Here is an 11,205-nt window from a genome sequence, read left to right as displayed (position 1 = left end):
GACCCTTCCCTGTATCCATCCATCACACGTCCACTCGTCTCTCCATCCTCTACACACAGACCTGTTCTCTCTCTCTGTAACTATCCTTTTGTCCGTCTATTTCATCCACATCCCCCCCCGCGCTCTCCTCCGTTTATCCACCCCTGCCTCCCTGAAGGGCTACAGTCCCCAGGGTTCCTTTTAATCTGCCCCAGACCTTGGATTAGGGATTAGGAGGGTTGAGAGCCTCCGGCTACCATTGGAAGGACTGTTTTGTATGCATTCAAGGAACGGGAGATTAAACTGACAGTGATACTGATGCTGTGAAAGCTGCTCTCACTTCTTTCTTTTTTTTTTGACGCTATTGATTTATTATTAAATGTTTATATAACCACTCACACTGAAGGGGAACATCTCGTTCAGCGAGTGAGCTTTAGCTGAAAATACAGAGATAAGAGAAAGCAAAGGTAATCTAAATCAAAAATAAAAATATTTCAGGAGATCAAAACAGGATAAAATACTTAAATGATGCAATGTTTACTGTTTGTACCTGCATCAAAATGAAAATACTTGGTCTGGATATCAGTGACATACAAAGATGTATGTTTTCTTTTTTTATCTCATAAAGGATAAAGATTAACACGTGACACATTTCTGATTCCTTCTAGCCCCCGTGATTGTCATGGATGCGTTTTAAACCTTTAACTCGTACGGTAAACACACACAAACATACTCACACTTTGAATTTATGGCTCTCTGACATATTCCTACTCAAACGCTTGCATATAAATCAATGTGTAAGCACAATCTTTAATTCACTTTCTGGCAGAAATACAACTTCATAAAACCCATTTAGAGGTTTGCATAATTTGATACGACTAATTTATAAAAACCCATCAATAGAAAGGGCTTGACCTTTTGTTAAATTTAGCAGAGTTTAGTGTCATGAAATAATCGGTGCACAAAAAAAAAAACTGGATTCATCTGTTGGTCTTGAAGGCTCCAGTAAAGGAAGACCTTGGTTTTACTGTTAAAATTTCGGACATGTTTTAAAAAATATCTGGACTGCTGCTGAGCAAAAAGACTGATAAAGTGTAACCTTGAACAGCACTCAGATGATTGCATCCCCGTACAACACAGTTCAGGCATTTCTGGAAATCACCTATTTGAAAGAGGAAGAATCTTGCACCAGATGGGCAGTGGACTCGCCGGCCTCCGTATCTCCGCTGTGTGTCTGAAGATTGATCCTTCAGTGTAATCCCTTTTTCAGTGGTGCGCGGGGAGTGAGGACGGTGTGGATACTGATGAGTGGGTGTGTATGCTCTGACCCAGCGATACACATGTAGTGTCTGGCAGTGTAGTACAGACAGCTCAGGCCTACACTGTGCAACTGTGGGCGTTAATGCTGTCAGTTTACAACCACCAATTTCTAAAATGTCATTTCAGGACGTAGAGGATTTGCAGGCTTATATCATTCATGAAAAGTGGATGGATTTTCATGAGAATAGGAAAAAAAACATGAAGCCGACTTCACATTGTAGCAAGCGTTTTGTCTACTGTACATGCCAATACCCCTGATTATTTACCTCGCTGTTAACTTCCTTTTGGACTGCCACTGCATTATATATCTAAGTGTATCATTTGAGAATATTAATGCGTTTCGATAATCCTTAGAAACTCATCGTCTTGTACCTGAGATAATTCAGGGAAAACAAGTTTTGAACTCTGTAAATGCCTTACAGCAATGTTTTACTTTTAGTGAGCTGTTTCACTGAGTGGTACACCCTCACCTGGGGAGCCGCTGTCACCACCAGAAGGGAAAGTTTTTCCCCGTTTAACTTTACACAAAATAAAAATGGCAAAATGTTCTTTATTAAAAAAAAAATAGAGCCACATACACTGAATAAAAACTGGTGAGGTTCAGCAACACCATATTGGATATAGATAGATAGATCTTTTTTTAGCCTAATTAATTGTGTTGAGGATGTAATTTAAATGAATAAAAATGATATTTCTGCCAATCAATCTCCATTTGATTAGCCATAATGACACATAAAAAAAATATGTTTAAACATTATTGCAATTTGATTAACAATGAAAAGCAAAAACAACACATTTACAAAAGTATAAACTATGAACCCCTGGGCAGCAATTACAGATTTCAGTTTTCTTGGGAAGACTGCAAACTTTCCACACCTGGATTTGGGCAGTTTGTCCCGATCTGGCACATCATTAGATCCAACAGAAAGGATGTGAATATGAACTACCTTCTTAAGATCTCTGCACAGATGTCGAATCAGGTTTAAATCTCGACTTTGGTTGGGTCACTCAATGAATTGTCTCCGAAGTGAATCCAAACTTGTGTTGGTTTTAGGCTTTAGGTGATTGTCATGCTGAAAGGCGAACTGTTGCCTCATAGTAAACGCTAAGGAGGTTTTCTTAAAGAACTTTTCTGCTGGCTACATTAATCCTTCCTTCAGTTCTGACCAGATTTCCAGTTCCCGCTGCTGCATAGCATGATGCTGCGATCGCCATGTTTCGCTGCAGGGACGGTATTAGCCAAGTGAGGAGCAGTGTCTGCGGTTCTTCAAGCATTGGATTTTTTTCTCATCACACCAGAGAATATTTTTTTCTCATCACACCAGAGTCCTTTAAATGTCATTTGGCAAACTGCAATCAGGCTGTCGTACACCTTTTACTCAAAGTGGCTTCAGTCTGGCGGCATTAACATAAACTCCTGACTGATAAAATGCTGCTGAGATGACCGTCCTCCCGGCAGGTTCTCCCTCTCTACGGAGGTTTTCTGAAGCGTGTTCAGAGTGACCGTTCAATTATTGGTCCCCTCTCTTAACAAAGCAACGTCTAGGAGAGTCCTGGTGTTTCCTAACATCTTCTATTCAGCAACAATTGAAGCCACTGTCCTCTGGGAACAGTGAAATGTGTAGAAATCATTCCATTTCATACCCTTTCCCTGATCTATACCGAGTCATAATATTATGGCAATAATTTTATCCGTGGATTTCATGGCTTGGATTTTGTTCTGACGTGCAGTGTGAATTATGGGTCCTCATATACACAGGCGTGTGCATTTCTTAACTATGAAAAATCCATTTAATTTGTCACAGGTAGATTCAATCAAGCTCTGGCCACATCTCAAGGATAAATAAAGCAAACAGGATTCTCCCGACCACAATTTGCAGTGTCACAGCAAAGGGTCTGAATTTTCATGTTAATACATTTGCAAAAACCTCCAGAGACATGTTTTCACTTTGTCATCATTGGGTACGGAGTGTGGATATGACATTTCCAATGAAGGTGGCAGTAAGAGAAGGGGTCTGAATACTACCTGAAGCCATTTATGTAATTAAGCCAAGTCATTAATGTGACATATTTGTTAATTAATAGTTTTAATTAGAGGTGTGAGCAGGTAAAAGATCAGCGCCCACAGAAAGCCTTCATAGACAAAATACTGCACAATTTCAATAGCGTACAATGTCATTAAGTATTATTAGAGTACCATGTTAGTATTTAATCTTTACTGTTAACATCCATTGAATAACGAATGAATACCACAAAGAATATATATTTGTGAAATTAAAGGTATATTAAAAGTTCCTTTGTTCATCAAAAAATGTCCCCTTGGAAATGATTCGGGGTGCCCCAGTGTACATGACATTTTTATTTAGGTGCTATAAAGGATTTACATCAAACCCTTTGGATGAGCTTACAAACCTAAAAGTACACATAGGCCAAAGCAGACAGACATCCACATATGCCTCAGGGAGGCAAAGAGTAATTCAGGTGTGAGCCGGGTGGCTTTTAGTATGTATTACCGTCACCATCTCTCAAGGACATTGTCTGTCACGGCGAGGTAAAAGTAGATGGAGGTCTGCATCTGTATATTCATGTGGACATGGATGTGCATGTGAGTTAATGTCAAGATATTTTTAACTTTGCATAAAGTAACCATGTCTCTCTTTCCGTATGGCCATTAAATGAGCTGCCGTAAACGCCAGCATTACTGTGTTGAAAGCAAAACCTGTTATCATGAGTGTGTGTCCTCTGTCTGAGTCTGTTTGTGTACGTGTGTTTGTGTGTTAGCTTGTGCCTCCAAACAAAAGAGCAGACAGAGATTGTTAGGGCTGAGTACCAGCAGACACTTTCAAATGGCCACTAACTACCCGCAGAGATGATTTCACACAGAAAACAAAACAGAACAATTCAACACAACACAAGCTAACATTTGTGTGTTTACAGGCAAAACCAAAGCAGTTTTCTTTGTTTCAAGAAGACCCAAAGTTGACATGTGACAAACCCTCAGATTCAAACAATAATTATATTGGTTTGTTTTATGGAACTCGTCTGAACCAAAATAACAGGTTTGAAATGTGCCTCCAACCATGACCCAGACCAACGGAACAAAGTTTAGTCAGAACCAGGGAGCTGTTCTCGGTCAGGATCAAACAAACCATGGTTTGGTCTCACATTGTGAAAAAGGTTTCTTTGATAGTTCAGACTTCCAGACGAAATGCAGAGACAGCATTTAACAATACAAGAAGAAAAAGAAGTGGAAGCGGCTCGCGGGAGTGCAAGTAGTCTTTGCCTCTGATGATAGAAGGTTTGAATTAGGAGGATGTTTATTTTGCTGGTATTAATACAATAAGGACATTACAGCGGAAACAAAATTATCAAAATGAAGGGGTTTATTAATTTTCTCCATTCAAACACAAATACTACTTTTTACAAAGCACTGTATGTTAGAGAAAACAATAGCTAAATTGATAAAACACAGACGTCAGATTCACGCCTGTCTAAAAAACAATCAATGTCAATTACAGGTAGAGGCAGAATGTGTATAGGAGAAGATGACAGGACGTACATATCATACAAAAGTCTTTCTTTTGCCTTAGTCCTTAGTCTCCAAATGCTGATTTACCCCCCCTTTTTTCCTATTGTTTGGTCACTTCAGTTATACAAGTAGTTATTTTACCAATAGCAAAATAATTACACTGTTCTTTTTGCAGCTTAAGTTTAATTAGTTGTATTGGTGAAAAGTCCCTTGGTGCTTTGTAGAGTTCAGGGGGGGCAACACAAAAGAAAGAGCAATATTAGTAAAGCCTGTAATGCTCGGCTATCTATCACTACCCTTGCCAAGAATGCAATACATTACTGCTGTTGTGCTAATAATTGGATGCAACTTCTTATTTATTTATACTTTGTTTATCTGGCAATAATTTAGAAGCGCTTCACCTGTCCACCTACTCATGGCTTCTGCCCACTAACGGCTGCCTAATGTGGCAGAGAGGGATATGTTTCGGGGCATCACGAGGCCCAATCTGCTCCCGAGCACACCCAAGCATCATGGCACAAACCTCTCAATGAGAAACTTATTCCCAGCCACCGTAAATCTAACTGGCATTAAGATCACACAAACACACCATTATCCTCCCTCCCTGCTTACATTCAAACGCAATCTAATTCTAAAGTGAATAATTGATACACTCAGAGTTTTCCTTATCTACGCGTGGTTAGACTTGTAGAGAAATGGAGACAGGCAAGGAGAGAGAACAAAGCACGAGGCGAAAAGAGCAGGAGATAGCGAGAGATGTCGGTTTTTATCCTTCTTTAAATAAGTGGGGGTTTTGGGATATTTCTTATGAGGCCAGAAAAGGTGTGAACTGTGTGAACTTAGGAAATGTGAGAAAGAAAAGGCTTGTTTTTGTTCTGCTCATTTTGTCTGGAGAATTTACATATTAGATCAGCTGGTTTAAATCTTGACTCCCCACCAGTTTGCCAATTCTTAATTGGTAATATATTCCCCGCCATCCAATGTTTGAACTTAAACGGAGTCTTCTGAAGTGAGACGCAAAATGAAATCCCCTTATCCCAGGGGATAAAGAGAAAGGGTAGGGTGGGTAGAGCTGGGGGTGGGTGGTGGGGGGGGAAGCGGGGTCAGACTGGATGGGTATTGGCAGGCGGAGATTGAAAGATTGAGCAAACATGAGAAAGACAGTCGGAGAGGTAGATCTCAGCCCGGGGCCTGGGTATTAGAGTAACTCAGGGTGCTGAGAGGTGGTTCCCATGACTAATTATAAAGGAGAACACATCATTCCCCCTTTATCACTCTCCCCTTGGCCATGTTTCCTTGTATATACACACAACTGTCAAGCATAAACGAAAGAACCAAAACAAAAGAACCATTTTCCCATGGTGGTAATGGTGGCCACTGTGAATTACACTGTTGGTTGTAGAATTGTGTGAGGTCTTGTCTGGCTTAGAATGAGACTGTTCTTGTGTTATCCCATCACTTATCTCAGAGCTAAAATGACTGTTTATGCACAGTAGTCAAGCTGCAAAGTCAAAAGAAGGAAAAAGTAGGAAATAAATCAAAGTTTAAGATTAGCCATCAGGGGGGTGAAGGGAAACAAACATTATTCTGAGTGAAAAGTATTTCAGCTGTTGTCGGTTTACCAGGAAGTAGCAGATGCATGTTGGGGAGCTGTCCATATGCAGTGGTGCTGAACCTCTTAGCCAGACTCTTGCTTAACAATGGAGCTGTCCACTGATTTTACTCATTTCAAATGAGTAAAATCTCCTGTATATTTCAACACATCATACACTACACTAAATAATAAAATATATCACTAATGAACATGTCATTGTTACTGGTATATTCTCTTGGAGTTTTTTTTCTTTTTTAATTAACCCATTACGACTTAAGGTAAGGAAACACTGCTGTTATCTATGTAAATATCATTCTGTCAAAAATGTTCTTAAAGATATATGCAGGCATATGTAACTCCCCATCTGAATGGTATATTGGCTGTGAAAACCAGTTGGTGGGGACCATAAGTTAAACTAAAATCCTCCAACTGGATTGTTAAAGTCTTACCCTTACAGAGACAAACATGTCAGTGGGATTTGGCAACACACCAGAAACACCTGCGTTTGTATGGTGGGTTTAAATTAAATCACACTATCAAATGAAGTGGACACCCTCTACCAGGAGTGTACAACATATTTCATTTGAAAGGTTCACTGTTATGCTACATTTGAAACATTGAAATGGAAACATGATATCATGGATAAGCAGGTGACGAGACAGCGTCTATCAGTATCACGGTGACACACATTTCCCATTTATAGTTGAGAAGGTGAGTGTGTCCCACTTTTAACCCGTTTATTTATACCCTCTTCTTAAGTCCTCAATCTCTGCAAGTGTGACTTCATGTGAAGTGACACTCCACAGTTAAGTGCTGGTGAGGAGGGAAGGATTTCAGAAAAGGCCTCAAAGTAACTTACAAAGTTGTGCTGGCACTGAAATGATGTGTTTTCTTTCTTTTCTCCACATTCAGAAAGGCGTTTCAAAGACAGTAACAGTACACAATTAAAAACACTACCAAGTCTGGCCCAAATAACAATGTGCTGTATAATTACTGAAACAAAAAACGTATTTTCTACTGTGGTAATGAGGGCTGCATGATTAATCGTGGTCAAATTGTAATCATTCTCTACCTGATCTGACAACGATTCTGGCACATTTTCAATGGGGACATCAGGTGCATCAAAACAAGTGCTTCGAACTCAAGACATATCAATGTGGTGTTAAACAATGTGATGCAGAGCAGCAGAATCCAGCAATGAGGAAAATAAACCATGTGAGATAGATTGAGAAACATTAGTGAACTAGAAGTGCACTCAGTAGAGCACAGAGCCCAACAGTCCCCTTATGAGACACATATAGATTCACTAGATCCAGATTTTTACATTTGGATTTGCACCAACTTGCACCCACTCATCAGTCCTCTAAACATGTTGATTTATTTTTTATGATCAAGAAATCAACAAAAATTATAAAAAATTGCCCTTTGTCACACCAAAATTGAACGGGTTCTTTCCTGAGCCATACTGTATCTGTCCGCCAAGTAATCTTGCTTACAAACAAACAAACAGACAAGGTAGAAAACAATGATGATGGTGTCAGAAAAAATTTAAGGAAAAATAAAGACAACAAATCAATCAATCAATCCAGAAGAAACTGAAAGTGGTGAGTAAAGGATGTATTTATATACAGGATTTGGCTAAAAAATGTGCTTTATGTTTTAAGAAATATACCTACATCATAAAAACAAGTAAGGGAAGAGAAGAAACTGATCATGAAGTTGATCGTTTAGTGTCACATTCATGAAGCTGTTGCATTGAGTATTGTGAACTCAATTCTGAGCAAGAAAATTGTGATCCTGCATTTTATCCAGAACCGTGCAGCACTAGTGGTAAAGATATTTTCTTAGGAAGGTTAGCAACAGTCAGTACATGAAATTGGTTGACTTGAGTTGGCTCTCAGCTATAGGATATAGGACTGATGTACACAGTATGGATTCTCTGTCTCCCTGTGAGCCATCATCTCTGCCATAAGCCTATTATTAGGCTCAAGCAGTTAACAGTGTGGGATACATCCAATATAGTGTTAAAACTGAGAAGTGTTAACTCTGCAGTGTTGAAAAGTAGAACTTTTCTTTTCCCATCAGACTCTGACAGCCCACAACGTTGGATAATTCCTGGACACTGCTGAAGTCGGGAGTAGAAGATTTCATCTATTGTGACGTACAACACCATACGTGAATACATTTAACAAATGGCACCCAGTGGGAAAACATACGATAAACAGCATCAGTCACTTGGTTTTACGGGTGGAGTTACCACCACTTGAGGGTTGTCTGCATGTTATCTATCAAAACAAGTGTCCATAAGATACTGTCAGGAATCTATTCAGTATATACAGAGACAATGTTAGGGAGAAATTTGACTGCTAACATTCAGCTCTACTGTCTTCAATGAACAGCTCAGATTCTATTGTACCATGTGATGGCGAATTCATATTTCATGTAGCCATCCAGCGAGGGTGTAAATTTAAAACCACATAGGAAGCTCTGCTCACTCCATGGAGCTAAAATATGGAGATATAGGCCATTAACATATGATTTTGGGTGGATGTGTTCATGCTAAGTGGCTTATAATGTGAATCTTTTTTAGCATGAGTGACCCCAGTGGGAGTTGAAACCCTGATACTATCTATGCTTTTCTGTAACATTCAAGATTTTCTGTCTTTAGTCGTCATGCCAAAACACAGGATTCAAAAAAAGTTATTTTCAGCACTGTAGGTAGTGTGAGTAGAAACTAAAAAGTTCTGTTCATACTGACACAAGTATTCAAATAAATTAGAAACTGATAGTCAATTGATGAGAAAATGTAAGAAAAAACAAAAAAAAACTCATCATATTGTTATGTGAGAATTCGCTTGTTCATCTCCTTGGCAAATGGAAATTCTTGAAGCGGAAATTAGAGCTGAAGTTATTTGTGTAACTACCTCCATCACAGAAAAGTGTTTCGTATGTGCATGAATCCAACTAACAAAACAACTGACTCTAAATGGAAAGAGATGACTTTTGAAGTTAAATAAAACAAAGTTCCCTCAGAAAATGATCCCAAAGAAAATAACATGTTGCCCTGAACACTTATTCAGAACCATTTTACCCATATTTCATGTATTTAACTTTGTGGTTTGAACTTCTTAATTTCCTTTGAAAAGGTTTCTGTTGACATGCTGGTTAAATATTAATAGCCATGTTAATGCATCTTGTTATTCTGTCTCATTTTTCTTCTCTAAACTGTTTTCAACATGTCAAGTAAAACAGTTGAGGTGCTTTTATGTATGAAATGTGTTATCACATGATGAACTCTAAGTATTGTAACATGTTGCTAAGCAACAACAATGGATTCTAGGGTGAAGAACTAGACCGAAATTCTCCAATTGAAAAGTAAGGTCGACATTACTTGTAATAATAAATTGACTGGAACTTAGATTTCTTGACATATGGTGTTTTGATGGTACATAGTCAGATGTGGTCTGATATGTGCAAGGACCCTCCAGATGCCCCCCCTTTTTCCCCTCATATACGTCACTGTGAAATGATAAATAGCGTTGGGATGTGGCTGTAGGACCAACAAACAAGGTACTTTAAAGGTTTACATTTGGCTTCAGATTACATTCATTTGTTTAGTTTTAATGTATATTATTAAAAGGCTCAAAATCAACAAATTAAAAACTAAAAGAATGCTTAATGAAAATATTCTTTAGAAAAAATTTAAATATACTTTTTAAGTTATTGAATAATACACATTCAGTACACTGTCTATGTGGCATAGTTTCCACCATGTGGCCTTATGGGATTCAGATTAATAAAGAAACAGACTCTTGAGCACCAATCCTACGGAGTAGCCCCTTTACCTTATGTAACTTTTACCATGAGGAATACATGGCCTTTTTTTTCATAAAATGTAAGAGTGAGAATGTCCCCAGTTGTAAAACATTTGCACTATTACCACTTACAAAATCATTTTCTTATTTAAACACAGTGCATAGCTCTGAGCTAAAATGATATTTGAGCATGACAGTCTGAGCGACGGTGTTAGATTTAAGCTGACACAGTGGTGGCGACGGTAAGATCCAACTTTCTGCAGCGTACAGCAGACAGAGCCCCTGTGAAATGTTCCAGAGCCCTGTGGGGTTTGGGGAGGATTTCTGCAAATATTATTAACTTAGTTTTGATCAATAACGTAACGTGTAGGATAGACACACAAAATACATTAGAAAGGTTATTTTCAACCCAGTTTGTGACAGCTACTTGTATTTTATGAGTAATATGTTACAGGATAAGTTCATGTTTTTATAAAATGAACACATTTTATTTAGCTCAGGTATTTCAGACAAAGGAAACCATTGAATGAATAATTCAATAATTCCAGTAAGGATAGACAGCACTGCACCTCATCCTGTATAGTTACACAGCAATCTGTTCGGCTGCACAAGCCAGAGTGGGCAGCTCTAATGCTCTGTACCGGCAGAAAGTGAAGCTGATTTTCATGCAGGACAGTACATACATTTAGATGTTTAAAACCGGCTGTCCACAGCACACAATGGGTGAACAATTGATGCTTTGCACAGGCTAGTTGGACGAAATAAGGCCTTGATCTGTTGTAACACATAAAGATCATTCTATCTTGCAGCATCTGCTGATCTCTTGGCTTTCTCAGTTTAGTGAATGTGAGCAGTTACAGTGCCAGGATACTACTAGTGCTTTCCATATTCAATAGGGCGGGCAGTGGAAAAATGCTAACTGCAGGAGGTTTGCATAACAAATAACTGCAATGATGTGGCATGATGGG

This window comes from Hippoglossus stenolepis, chromosome 9 (genome assembly GCF_022539355.2).
Source record: "Hippoglossus stenolepis isolate QCI-W04-F060 chromosome 9, HSTE1.2, whole genome shotgun sequence".
Taxonomy (NCBI): Eukaryota; Metazoa; Chordata; class Actinopteri; order Pleuronectiformes; family Pleuronectidae; genus Hippoglossus; species Hippoglossus stenolepis.
The sequence above is the reverse complement of the archived record's forward strand: the minus strand, read 5'-3'. Positions refer to the sequence as shown.